Source organism: Paramormyrops kingsleyae, chromosome 18 (genome assembly GCF_048594095.1).
Source record: "Paramormyrops kingsleyae isolate MSU_618 chromosome 18, PKINGS_0.4, whole genome shotgun sequence".
Lineage (NCBI taxonomy): Eukaryota > Metazoa > Chordata > Actinopteri > Osteoglossiformes > Mormyridae > Paramormyrops > Paramormyrops kingsleyae.
In genome coordinates, this window is record NC_132814.1 from 11,134,922 (window position 1) to 11,149,134 (window position 14,213).

General features: G+C 43.2%; 1 non-coding gene across 1 annotated transcript; it reads left to right on the forward strand.

Annotated features, from left to right (window-relative positions):
* Nucleotides 1-6,507: 6,507 nt before the first annotated feature.
* Nucleotides 6,508-6,580, forward strand: trnar-ccu (transfer RNA arginine (anticodon CCU)). The gene has a single exon. It is a non-coding gene; the product is annotated as a tRNA-Arg (tRNA).
* The last annotated feature ends 7,633 nt before the right edge of the window (nucleotides 6,581-14,213 follow it).

Here is a 14,213-nt window from a genome sequence, read left to right on the forward strand (position 1 = left end):
ATGACATTTTTCATAAGAAAAAGTACAGCAATAAAATCTAAAAATAAACCAGACTGCACTAACCAGAAGTAAATATACTTGTTAACGAGGTGTCTAGAACATTTATGGACAAGCAAAGGAAGGTCATTGAGTAGCAGTATGTTAAGGAAAAGGAAGGTTATTGAGCAAAGTTGTTCATTTCCAGTAACAGCTAACCAATGCAACAGCCAGTCAGCATGAATACGTGTCTTTGGCAGCACAGGGCATGAGGAAGGCGTACACCCTGGGAAAAATATATACCAAATATATACCATGGGAAAAATACCAGTCCATCACAGGGTATATACCAGTACACACATTATTTATTAGGGCACAAGGGAGGCGAACACCCTAAAAAATATGCAGCAAATATATACCAGCACACTTGTTGACACACAATACTTGAAGCCTTATCTTTTGGACTGCAGGAGGAAATAGACACACACACACGCACGCGCTGTGTCCATGTATTCATATCTTTGTGGGGACTCTCCATTCATTTCTATGGGAAAAACCCCAATCCTAACAATGACGAACTTAACCCCTACCTAGCCCTAAACTCAACTATAAGTAACCAAACAAAATACAAGACTTTTGGCATTTTTTGTTTTTTGATTGCATTCACCGAAAGCTGGCATGTGTGTTTGAATTTCAGACCGTAATGATATCTGGCTTTCCACTTAAGTATCAGATGCAAAATACCTCCATGTTGATTGAGAACGCAAACAAATCACGATATAAATGAAGGTTAAACTTAAATGTGAGTAATTAAAATACATCAAAGCATGAAAAAATGCCCAAAATACCTTCCTGGGTGTGGCCTAAATTCTTGTCTGGTAGGCTTAGAGACTTCAGTCCAGGACCACAGCGATCATATATGAATAAAAACAGAATCTGTACAATTGTAGCTAAGGTCAACTATGGCAGAGAGAGAAGATGGAACCACATTAGAAGCAAGAGCATCAGTAAGCTGTAACTGCATGCAGTCGTGGCATTTCTTGATGAGAGGATACAGTATAACTGCATAAAATTAATTTTAATACTACGGTCAGGAGAGAAGAGAGACTGACATTTTGTAAGGTATGTAACCGGTATCGAATGTGTATGATGCCAGGAGGCATATAACTTTTCAGTGATTTTTGAAAGAAAATGGAGCTTTTATTCAGGTCTGTGGTTACATAAATATGTATTATCCAATCATTTTTCATAACCACTTGTTCTATGTGACATCATGGGGATCTGGAGCTTTTCCCAGAAGCTACAGGCGAAGGCAGGGAATAACCCAGGATGGGGCGCCGGCCCATCGCAGGGCTCGAGGCAGGGAATAACCCAGGACGGGGCGCCGGTCCATCGCAGGGCACGAGGCAGGGAATAACCCAGGACGGGGCGCCGGCCCATGGCAGGGTACGAGGCAGGGAATAACCCAGGACGGGGCGCCGGCCCATCGCAGGGCTCGAGGCAGGGAATAACCCAGGATGGGGCGCCGGCCCATCGCAGGGCATGAGGCAGGGAATAACCCAGGATGGGGCGCCGGCCCATGGCAGGGCTCGAGGCAGGGAATAACCCAGGACGGGGCGCCGGCCCATCGCAGGGCTCGAGGCAGGGAATAACCCAGGATGGGGCGCCGGCCCATGGCAGGGCACGAGGCAGGGAATAACCCAGGACGGGGCACCAGGCCCTCGCAGGGCTCGAGGCAGGGAATAACCCAGGATGGGGCGCCTGCCCATGGCAGGTCACACTAACACACCATTCACTCCTACAGACAATTTGACATGTCCAAGTCACCTCAGCATGTTTTTGGACTGCAGGGGGAATCCCAACAACACGGGGAGAACATGCAAACTCCACACACATGGAGCCATGGCGGAGATTCAAACTATGCTCTCCAGAAGTATGAGGTAACAGTGCTAACCACTGCACCCCCATGCCACCCTGAGCACCTAATGTACTTTAAAGAGTCGGGAACGAGGCCATATACGTCGCTGTGTGGCAGGACCTGCCAGCTTAAAATAGAGAGCCGCCGGAGTCAAGCTGGAATCCACAGACATGGAGCTCAAAACGTAGGGCATAGTAACATTATATACTGCAGCCAACTGGCAAATACCTGGGAGGGAAGGTGAAAGATACAAGGAGACTCACTAAAGCAGTAGAATCACATTGAGAAGTATGAGAACTGAATATAACTGCTTGGCCTCAATGCTAAATAGCAACATCAAACAATATGTATCCCAGAATATCTAACAAATATACCACAAATTGTGAAAGGACAAAAATTATGACCTCCATGACACTGTCAGTTTACCTATTGGGATGCAGGATACAAGGACATGTTAAGGCACGTCACTGTCAAATCCTCACAAGGGGAGTGACAAGCCCACATAGGGACCTACGCTGTGGTGTAAGTGTGATCCAGAGTATAGGCAGAATATGCTGCATTTAAGTGTGAAGGCAGAGTAGACAGTATTGGATGGCCAGATCATCACCATGCATTATTACAAAGCTGTCCTCAGTCATGCTGATGGTGTCATATCATAAAATGATCACTATATTATCATTAAAAGGTGTTTATACAGACATTTAATTTTCTATTTTTAAAACTTGCAGCCGTATTTTGTTAAGTATTGAAATAGTTGTTGAGAGTAAAACACTTACAATGCAATCTACCTAATGCTGGAGAAGTCAATTTTGATAAAAGACACCTTGGTCATCTCAGGCGATGTCTCAGTACTGCCCCCTACTGCCCCCGCCCCCACATGTATTGTCCAGATTCCCCTGACACCACATCCGTGTTTAGGAAAAAGGGGTGGAAAACAAAAGATACATATATTTACTCAAGACAATGCACATGTATATACATAAATCCATCTATTATTAGGGCAGTTATAATAGAAGGAAATAACATGCGCTGAAAGGTCTTTAATTGCTTAATTGTTACTCATATTAAGTATGCAGTACCTTGAAATAATGCATGCCTTGTCTGATTTACTGCATTTTTGGTTATTTACTAAATATCATATCTTCTGCCAGACCGAACAATAACAAACTTTAACATACTTTTCAAATGGTAAAGTGTCATGAATGTGTGTCATGTTGTGTTACAGTATGTTGAACACCAAATAAATAAATAAAAGAAGCACAATACATGTAAATTACAATCCACAAATAACTCTGACCAATACAAGTATTATGTTCAAAAATTCTGAAAACAAAACAATCTAATAAAAAGAGAGAAGAATATGAAAGTGATTGAACTGGACTGAATCACAAACAATGTGTAATACAGTGTATGGCTCTGCAGTGCAGCAGGTGGGATGCACAGATATAGGAATGTGTAATACAGTGCATGGCTCTGCAGTGCAGTAGGTGGGATGCACAGATATAGGAATGTGTAATACAGTGCATGCCTCTGCAGTGCAGCAGGAGGGATGCATAGATATAGGAATGTTTAATACAGTGCATGGCTCTGCAGTGCAGTAGGAGGGATGCATAGATATAGGAATGTTTAATACAGTGCATGGCTCTGCAGGTGGGATGCACAGATATAGTAATGTGTAATAAATAATGGATAATGACATCAAACCATCACATTAACTGAGAGATTAATAAAAAAATTTATTCATTCTGTAGCCTCCATTAGTAATGCAGCTGACTAAATGCAAACAGTGTAATGGGTTCACAATAGAGCCAGTGTTACGGTGGTGCCGATAGCAGAGTGTGAGCCGGTACAGTACCGGCCCCTTGCTTGAAGAGCTTGATCTCACTAGCAACCACATGGGAGTACTTTTACTTCAGTGGAAAGTCAGATATCATTCCGGTCTGAAATTCAAACACACATGCCAGCTAATTACTAAACATATACAGAGATCACACTATTTTATTTTACATTTTCTTCCTGTAAATGACTAAGTATTCAAATATTAATTCAATTTTCCTCAAAAGAGTAGGGAAAGTGCTTCGAAAATGATGGATTGATGGATTCTCCAGTCTCACCCATAACTCTAAAGTCTACACAGGGCAAATTTTCAGGTCCAGAACAGCAAAGGAGACAGACATGAATGTAATGGAAGATGAGTAAGAGCCTCCCATTCAGGAACACCTTGTCAGGTCGTTCATTTAGCACTCCTGGGGTTCTTTGTGTGATCTGTCTGAAATACAATTAGCCTCAGCACATCTGCGGCTGCTCTATCATGTGCCACCACTCACTGTGGCTTGGGAGGTATTACGGCAGTATTTTTATTATACTGTGCTAGTTTTGTTTGCAAAATTTAATGTGGCAGAACACCACCCTCACCCCTCATCATTGTGGGGGAATTTAATCATGTCACTTATTCCTAGTGCCAGTTTGTAACCCATACAATGCCTCTGCAAAGTCTAAAAAGGATCCATCAAATACTTCTTGAGTTATTGATTTAATGGTATCAAGTGTCAGTACTGCCCTTTTCTTGCTGCCAGAATGCTGTGCTGCTTCAGTTTTGGTGTGATAAGTTTAAAAATTCAATCAGTTCCAATTTGTCACCCATAAAATGCCTCTACAAAATCTGAAAAAGATCTGTCAAATACTTCCTGAAATGTCTCCCATTCCCTGTCCAAGGGATATAAAAAATATCTAACTGCATCGCTGCTTTGATTAGCTCTGGATGATTAGGTATCCACTGTAACAGACTATAATACGTTTTTTTCCATCTGGATGTGAGAATGACGCTGGAAGGAAACTGATGCCATTTTCTTTCTATGTCTGTGTAAATAAATTTGAATTAGCTTTGCTTCCTTGCTGACAGCTTACGCATTCTGGGTCTTCTGCTGTCTTTAAGCCATAACATTTAAACCAAGGTGTAAGAGAACATGTGCTCAAACTGTGCAAGGAGGGTAAATGCTTTATGTGGGGAACAAAAGTCACATCTAACATAGTATGGGGCCACTCATAAGCCCTGCTGCTAAAACCAGCACAGCGTCCCATGAGTCTTTGTCGCCATGAAAAAGGTAAAACGTTTCCTGGGGGCAAATTACTCTTTAGGAATTCTCTCTGAGTCCGTATAGTTATCCACACATGAGGAAAAACACTTATTATTAAAAATCTAAATCACTAATGGACATTGATTTGAATAGTTAAATTACTTATTAATTAAATTATGCTGAATATTCCCTTTAAGAAAACTGAGCCATGATTACCAGTATATAGGATGAGAGTATATGGAGTCTGTACTGAAAGGCCTGGGGGAGGAATCCAGGTGATCTGGCCTGCTACTGCTGGGTAGGTTCAAGGCGAGGTAGGCCTTCAAAGTGATCCCACAGGAAGGGGTATGAAGGTTGGAAAGAAAAACTGCAGAACATCCTGCAATAGAGGGATTAAGGCACAAATAGCTAAAGCATTGTTTCAGCGACAAAGCTACAATTCATTATGCTATTTTAGTATATCATGTTTTAGTAACATTTATTACTACTACAAAAACAACACCAAACAACAAGTTTGGTGGCCCAGTATTCCATATTACCTTTTTCAGAACCTCGGTAATGCAAGAAATATGATTAAACACAGCCTCAAAATTATTCCATAAAATGTATTGATACAGATATTTGATGCTCAAATTATACCTAATCCAAATGTAGATTCCTAATGAATGAATGTGAAAAGTGCAAATATACAGTACTGTGCAAAAACCAGTGGAAGAAAATGTGCAAATTATTTATCTGGGTAATAAATGCATGTTTGCCTCATGCCTAGTGATGTCGCTGCTGTTTTATTCATATTATTACTTGTTACAGTCATTTCTAAGTTTCTTGGTTGGTTCTGCACTGCAAACAGCTGAAATCAACTGCACTGCTCCATATATGCATGACTTTACACTGGGAAAAATTACAGTTGGTTTTTGAGGTTCTTGTTTTTGTTTTTTCATGAACCTCTAGACGGACCGGTGATCTGTTGTGGCATGAAGGACTATAATTATTTTTCTCTTTTAATTGATTATTTCGTGTGGTGAAGAGTTGTTGTGACCTCCTGCCGTGCTTGTGACTTGTTCCTGCCTGTAGAGGGGGCTATTAGCAGCGAGCCCAGTGTGGCTGACCACATGCCCTTTTATCTCTGTCTTATATTGTAGGAGCAGAGGGTCTTAGGCTGCAGACTCCCTGGTCCCGGGAGGTGGTGCTCTCCCTTATGACTGTCCGTGGTGTACATCATGCGTAGCACCATGGAGTCCAGTGGCCTGTACTACGAAGCGGGGTTACTATCTTATCGGGGTAACTTGTTGGATTTAAGGTAGTCTGGGCAAAATGTAAGTGAACGAATATGAAGTCCATTTAAACTGTGGTACCTTAAATCCGACAAGTTACCCCGATAAGCCAGTAACCCTGCTTCGTAGTACAGGCCACAGAAAAGACACCGGATAGAAAGTGATATCGAGCACATTCTGGAGTGGCAAGCTTACCATTGGGTATTAACATGGGCAAGGTAACTGCAAATGGAATACCAAAGGTACTGGCTATCTTCATGTGACCCTGGTGGCCTAATGGACAAGGCATTGGCCTCCTAAGCCAGAGATTGTGGGTTCGAGTCCCATCTGGGGTGTGGTTCCTTTAAACAATGTCCCCTAGAGGACAACAAAGTATGTTTTGGGGGTTGTGTGCAGCTTTTGCTCTGGATAAAGGCCTCTGCTAAATCAATGCCATGGATTTTCTTTCCCCTGAACGGACATGCTGTAGTACTTCATCCACGATCAAATATTTACTAAATTTAAGATAATCTGGCTTCTAGTCTGCACCTAATATCCAGAGCGCATTCGATTGTTCCTGTCCCTTGTGTGGCAGCAGATCAATCAGAACGCCATCGGCTACATATTTTGTAAATTCTGGGCTCTGCAGGCAAAACCTACACACATACAGAACAGCATCAGACAGCACATAAGGCAAGTATAATTCGTGTGAAACATTAAAGAATGCATTTAAAATATTTTTTACAATAATAAATACACAATATATAAATAACTTTTTAAACCAGTTTGACCAGTCCACAGCCACCTCACTCCCACTACAGCCCCCTTTCTTTCCTCTCCTACCTTCCTCAAACCACCACGCTCCTCCTCCCACCCCCCACAAGGCACCAGCCTCCTCCCAGCCCCCTCCCAACATCATCATGGCGTCCTCCTCTTCATTCGCCTCCTCTTCCTAACCCCCTCTTACAGTCACAGCAGACCAGGTCAGGGGACAACTGAGGAAGTTTTGCCCCAGGAAGGCAGCAGGCCCAGGCAAGGTGTGTCCCCGGCTTCTGAAGACCTGTGCTGCTGAACTCGGAGAGCTGCTACGACGAGTGTTCAACCTCAGTCTAGGACTGGGGAGAGTGCCCGCCATTTGGAAGATCCTGCATCGTTCCGGTCCCAAAAAAGAATCGGCTTAGCGAGCTGAATGGCGTCTGACCGGTGGCACTCACGCCACACCTGATGAAGACTCCGGAGCGGCTCTTCCTCAATCTCCTCAGGCCCCAGGTTCAGCATGCCCAGGACCCCTTACAGTTCGCCTACCAGGCAGATGTCAGTGTGGAGGATGCGATCCTGTACCTCCTACACTGAGTCCACTCGCACCTGGACAAGGGAAAAGGCACGGTCAGAATCCTGTTTCTGGATTTCTCAAGTGCCTTTAAACCCAATCCGGCCCTGTTTGCTACAAGTAAAACTGTCCAGGATGTGGGTGGACCCCCGCCTGGTCACCTGGATCACCAACAACCTCACCCGGCAGACCGCAGGATGTCAGCATGAAGAACATCACGTCTGACACTGTGGTCAGCAGCACAGGAGCACCGCAGGGAACTGTGCTGTCTCCTCTCCTCTTCAACCTGTACACCTCAGACTTCTGCTGCAACTCTGAATTGTGCCACATTAAGAAATTTGCGGATGACAGGACCATCATGGGGTGTATTAGGGACGACCAGGAAGAGGAGCACAGGAGTCTGGTGAGGAGCTTTGTTATCTGGTGCCACACAAACCACCTGCAGCTCAACACCTCAAAAACTGGTTATAGATTTTGGGAGGTCCAAACCAAGTCTACGACCAGTTCAGATCAGGGGAGAGGAGGTGGAGCGCAACTACAAGTACCTCGGGCTGTGGGTGGACAATAAACTGGACTGGACATACAACACCTAACACCCGCACAAAAAGGGCCAAAGCAGGCTGTACTTCCTGAGGAGGCTGTGGTCCTTTAACATCTGCAGGAAGCTCCTGTGGATGTTTTACCAGTCTGTGGTGGCCAGCGTCCTTTTCTTCAGTGTGGTGTGTTGGGGGAGCGGCACAGCGAAGAAGGACTCATCCAGGCTGGGAAAACTGATCAGGAAGGCTGGCTCTGTTGTCGGCATGAAACTGGCCACAGTGGCAGAGAAAAGGACTCTGAACAAACTGTTGGCCATTATGGATAATGTCAGGCACCTTCTGCACACTGTCATAAACAACCAGAGGAGTATGCTCAGTGACAGGATGCTTCTCCTCGAATCCAGAACCAACAGACTTAAAAATTCCTTTGTCCTGCATTGCATCAAACTGTTCAATTCCTCACTGGGGGGCAGGAAGGGGAACAGGAGGGGAGACTGAAGGACTTTTTACTAACTTTACAATAGACCACATGGCTGTGCAATTGACCTGTGCAATAATTATTTATTATTACTATCATCCCACCACTATTTATTACTCTTTATTACTTTATTTATTAATTATTGTGTAACTGTACTATTATGCCGGTATATTGTTGCTGCTAGAAACTGAATTTCCTGGCGGATCTATCTATCTATCTATCTATCTATCTATCTATCTATCTATCTATCTATCTATCTATCTCTGATTAACCCAGCAAACTGAGCACACACATACACACATACACAGCCCTTCATACACACACTTATACACACACTTACATAAGGTATAAAAGTTCATATATATTGAATGTTACTACTCACACTAGACACAGGCTGTGCCACATGGTCCAACAATTCAGTACATGTGACATCACCAACTAACAATGGCAGGAAGAGGAAACGGGGGAGAGTGACATTGAAACTTGTAAGTCATGATATCCAGAAATAGACACAAAGAAACATGGCCTAACAGACCACGAATCTCTGCGAGAAAGAGAGAACAGAGGTTCTCTGCCAGCCCCCCCGGGATAGAGACAGTCTCGCTACCCCCAGGCCGGCAAAGCGCAATCGGAGCACGATAATCAGAGCTCAGCACCTCCTGCCACCTGCCTGGGGGCTGAAAGGAACAGAAATCACTAATATCACTTACAAACGTGCTGCAAAGGCAAATGGGGCACAGTAACACCTCAGGTCTTGGCAAGGAATAGGAGGCAGTAGATTCCAGTATAGCGGTGCACCAGCTGGTTCTGGTGGATGAAAAGGGAGCTCTCTGTGGAAACGGCTTCTTGGGTCATGGAGTCGCACTGCGGGCAACTGATGGTGCTGGACCAGCAGATGTCAATGTCTAGCTGGTACAGTGCAGTACATGTGCTTGTGGTCAGATGCACTGGCATTTTAGCAATATGAGTAACATCTTTTAAAATAAAATAAACAAAACAACAAAAACAGTGGCTGTCCCAAAAGAGCCTCAATGAACAATCCAGGGGAAGGAACTGAAGTCACATCTCTGTGGGCGTGAGGCCACATTTACTGGCCAGTGAACCACTGCCCTGCTCCGTGTACACATCACCTTACACTGGCAAACCTAGCTGCTTTGTCAAGTGCATAATTACAATACCTGAAATATAGCATCAACACATAATAATTTGTGATTGTAAAATATTTTGTAAACTCACTTAACAGCTTAAGTGTTGATCTTGAATGTTTGGAATATTTGTTTTCTGAGTTTCAGTTTTCTGAATTCTGTTTTCCTGCTCAGCCATACCAAACATCTATCCATCCATTCATCTATCCATCCATCCAACTGCTCAGTGAGGGTATTTCAGGGACAGTGTGGGAAGACAAACCTGTTGTTTCATCATTACAAAACAGCAAGCACCCGTCAACTCAACATTATGTTAAGTCCATCCATCCATCACCATAACCACTTAATCCCAACTGGGGTTGCAGGGGGGACTGGAGCCTATTCCAGGAACAATGGGTGCAGGCAGGAACCAACCCTGGGCAGCCGCCAACACCGCAGGGTTGCACACACACACACACACACACACACATTATGTTAAGTCGCATAGTAAATAAATAGCACAATTTTAAAAAGCTCATAAGGCTTAATTTTGGTAAGTGTTCCTCCTCAAGTCAAGCAAAACCTGGCATTCTCTACCCATTAAACTTACAAATATGTCAAAGTACCAAACATTTCCATGCCCTGAAAAGGCCTTGTTGACAGCTTCAGCATGTATTTGACATTAATCTCAAATTTTCATAGGTATTATATCTTTGAATGATAAAAAAAAACAGAAAAGTTGCAAAGGCTGACTGCTTAATAAAGCAAACAATTAAAAGGTCACTTTTGGATTAAGAAGAAAACATTAATGTATGAAATGTTAAAATAGATGAAAGTTGACGAAAATCTGATGAAATGGAGTAAAACAGTTTAGAATTACAATTTGGAATTTTAATTAGAAAGGAAGTCACATTTGAGACTGTAAAAAAGCTACAACATAATTTAAATGGTTTGAGTCACTACAGGTTCTTGTGTGTTATGTTGGTGCCAGGAATACAGATCAAAGAGCAAAGATATTTATGGGAAGCGGGAGGCGTGGACATCCTGCATGAGACCGCGGTCACCTGGAAAGCCCACTCACTCAGCTTGTTGTGTATCACTTTATGTGACACTGAGCGTTCTTTTTTGTCACAGCGAGATGTATCTACAGTGTTACCGAAATCTATTCACACGTCCACTTTGTTCTCAACTGTTGGCGACGAGTTGGCACTAATCACAACTAAAACTACATCTCCAAAAACAACTGCTTTCAGCATTGGATGGGGCTTCCCCTTCCTGTTTGAGGCCTTTATAACCTTCTATCCTTTGCTTTATCTGCTCATACGGCTGACCTGCTCCTCAGAAGCATCGGCCATGTTAGTGTCATTTGGAGATCAGACAACACAATGAGCCTCCTCAGATAAATTCAGGCCAACCTCGATAAGAAAGGTGTTTATCGGTGCCGCTTTGAACCCGAGTGATCTTAGGTGAAATCGGCACCAGCGAGCTATTAGGCACTTAAAAACCAGGAGGGACAGCACTGTTTGCTGGGATCTAGTCTGGATATACACACACAAATACAAAGAACTTTCTTAAAGACACAGGCCCTCATTTCTCTTTTCCCTTTCGGGATCCCCCTTCCTTATCGCTTGTCATTGTCACCGCCCTGTTTTCACTAGTTTCAACGTATCCATTCACATTCAACGCGTAGCTTCAGAAATAAAGACAAGTGACAGCAAAGCAAATTTCATCCCAAACGGTGAGAGAACACTAGAAACTATGCACTTCTGCTATCAAAACACCAAGTTTCACAAATGTTATATGCCAACAACTTTTAAATGAGAAATTGCATTCAATACGTTCTGCTAAAAAACATCTGATCCCCGCATGAGCCTTCGGTGGCTGGAAATTTGAGATCTTGTGCATTTATAGTGTACAGTATGTTAAAGCTAACTGTTATAGCATGTGGTGAGAAACTGATTGACAAATGGTACGAAATAATATTGCTAAAATGTGGCATCTAAAATAGACAGATTGACCACTAACAAGGTCGGCCAGTTGGCTGACTTCCCTAAAACAGGTGCATGGCTACAGACCCCCCAATCCCCCCCCCCCCCCCCATTCGACAACATCCACTTTTAATATCTGGCTTTAGGAGAATATTGTTAAACAACAAAGACTTCTGGGTAACCTAGCTTGGCAATGAAATTGCATCTTTACTTTTATATTATTTTACTTTGCCAATTTATATGGCTGGCTGTAAAAATGTAGCTTTTGTTTATTTATTGACACAACGTAGGACTGTATAACTGCACCTGAGTAAATCTCCCACTAGTAAATCAGGATGAACAGAAAATGTAACTGCAATGAATGGGTAGCGATACTATGCAATTTACTACACAACATTTACACCATAATGTTTATAAATTACGTTCTGTACTGAAATGAAGTTTAGCTTTGATACTTTGGAACAGACAAGGATAAATCTGCATGCCAGGAACTCTGGTGCCACTGCGCCACCCTAGAAATCCCACTAGTGCCAATCTGATAAATAAACACACCTGTGCCCAAAACTGGTGCTAAAGTTAGTTAGTTAGTTAGTTAGGGACAGTTCCAGTCTCTGGGACCTTCAGTAATCGGGGTTCTTGGGTTCCTGCAATGTCACTATGACAACAGGAGTCAAGCCAATCAGGTGGCCATGTTGGATGGCTTGGGGGGACGATTTCTGTAGGAAAATTAATCCAAAACCCACAGCGAGAATAACCACGCTATAATAAAACTAGCAGCGACCTTAATGAAAGCAAGCTGGCAATCTTTGTGCCACATGCATCCCCCCAAGCTACTTCAGCTTCCTCCCAAAGTCAAAGACAACAGTCTGATAACCTGGCACCCCTAAATAAGCCCTCCTGTGTTTATGTTTGTGTACCTGCCCTGCGATGCACTGGCATCCCATCCAGAGAGATCCCCAGCCCTGTGACCTGCTCTGCCTGGGATAGGCTCCAATCCCACCGTAACCCTGTCCAGGATGCATGTTTGGAAGTGAAACTGTACAGGATCCTATTTGTTTGAAGTAGTACAACATTTACACACTTAAAAAAAAAAATTGATTCTCCAATAAATAGGATTTGGAAACTGCAGAGTATGCTGATGCCTTTCATAACCCCAACTAAATAACCCACAGCTTATTCCTCAACCATTTACCTCAAAGCTTCTGCATTTTTGCTGGAAGAACTTTGTGACTATAATATGATTGTATGCATTTTTTATGCCCCCACTGTCTATCCATTTTCCAATGACCATTTCCTGTAAGAAAACGGCAAAAAACAAGTCAGCATGGACACAAAAGTGGTCATACTCAGCATTAGATAAGTGTACCTAATAAAGTGGCCACAGAGTATAAATGTATCATTTTGTTTATGGTTGCATATGCTGTTGATGCGGTGCTAAGCTATACTGCTGTGTTCAGGCCAAGCATCTAAGCATGCAACACTTCAGCTGTGTGTGACTGATAAACATTACAGAGTGCGTTCATTGCATTTTAAACTGAGGAATTTTCAGAGGACATTCAATAATGTTATAAACTTGAGTCAAACCATTCCAATAAACCCTTTGCAAATGTGACCCTGAGACTAGGGATCTGTGATAGCAGTCAGAAGGTTGCTGGTTTGAATCCCGTGAATACCCAGTGTTTATACTCCTTTGGGTCCTTGAACAAGGCCCTTAACCTCTAATTGCTTCATCCTGGGTTTGACGTTAATCTACATCCAGGCTTCAAGCAGGTCCTCCGTCTTTCATGGATAATTTGGGGGTTGGTGACAGGACTGGCACTCCAGCCACCAGAAAAAAAAAACTTCACACGGTTCTATTCTATTCAAACTAGTGTGGTGCTGAGGTATCACCTGCTGCACGGCTGCAGTTGGGGTCGCATCCCTGCGGCGGTGGGTGTGGCAACACACTGTATCGGTGTGTGCTCCTTACCTTACCTTCTGTCCTATGCAGGGTCGTGGGAGTCTGGAGCCTATTGCAGATGCCATGGGCACAAGCCTGGGAATATCCCAGGATGGGGCGCCAGACCATCACAACATTACATTTAAATGACTTTTCAGTAACTAATCATATTTATTATGCTAAACATGAAGCTGACGGTATATGTGATGGTATCAATTTGCTTAACATTAAAAACTAAATTAACAATTAGAGTTGCCTGGGAATAAAAGGGTATTGAAAGGTATAATTATGTTGAAGGAAGTGTTTCTCAAGTGTGCTTCACCAATAATTGTGAATACAACCAGACACATCTGTTGGGTACTCGAACATATTGCTCTGTTTGGTTTCCACTGGCTGGCCATCCAATTTTTCCATTACTGCATGTACCTATTCAGAAAATTCCTGCAACCCTACGCCTCCAGACAGATTACAGTGGGAGATAGAGGTGCCAGGGTCCAAAAAAACCACAGTTGTGCTCTCTACTCACAATCCCCCATCAGCTCTGCAATATACAGCAACCACAGGCTCAAAGAGATGAAATTCCACATCCAGGTG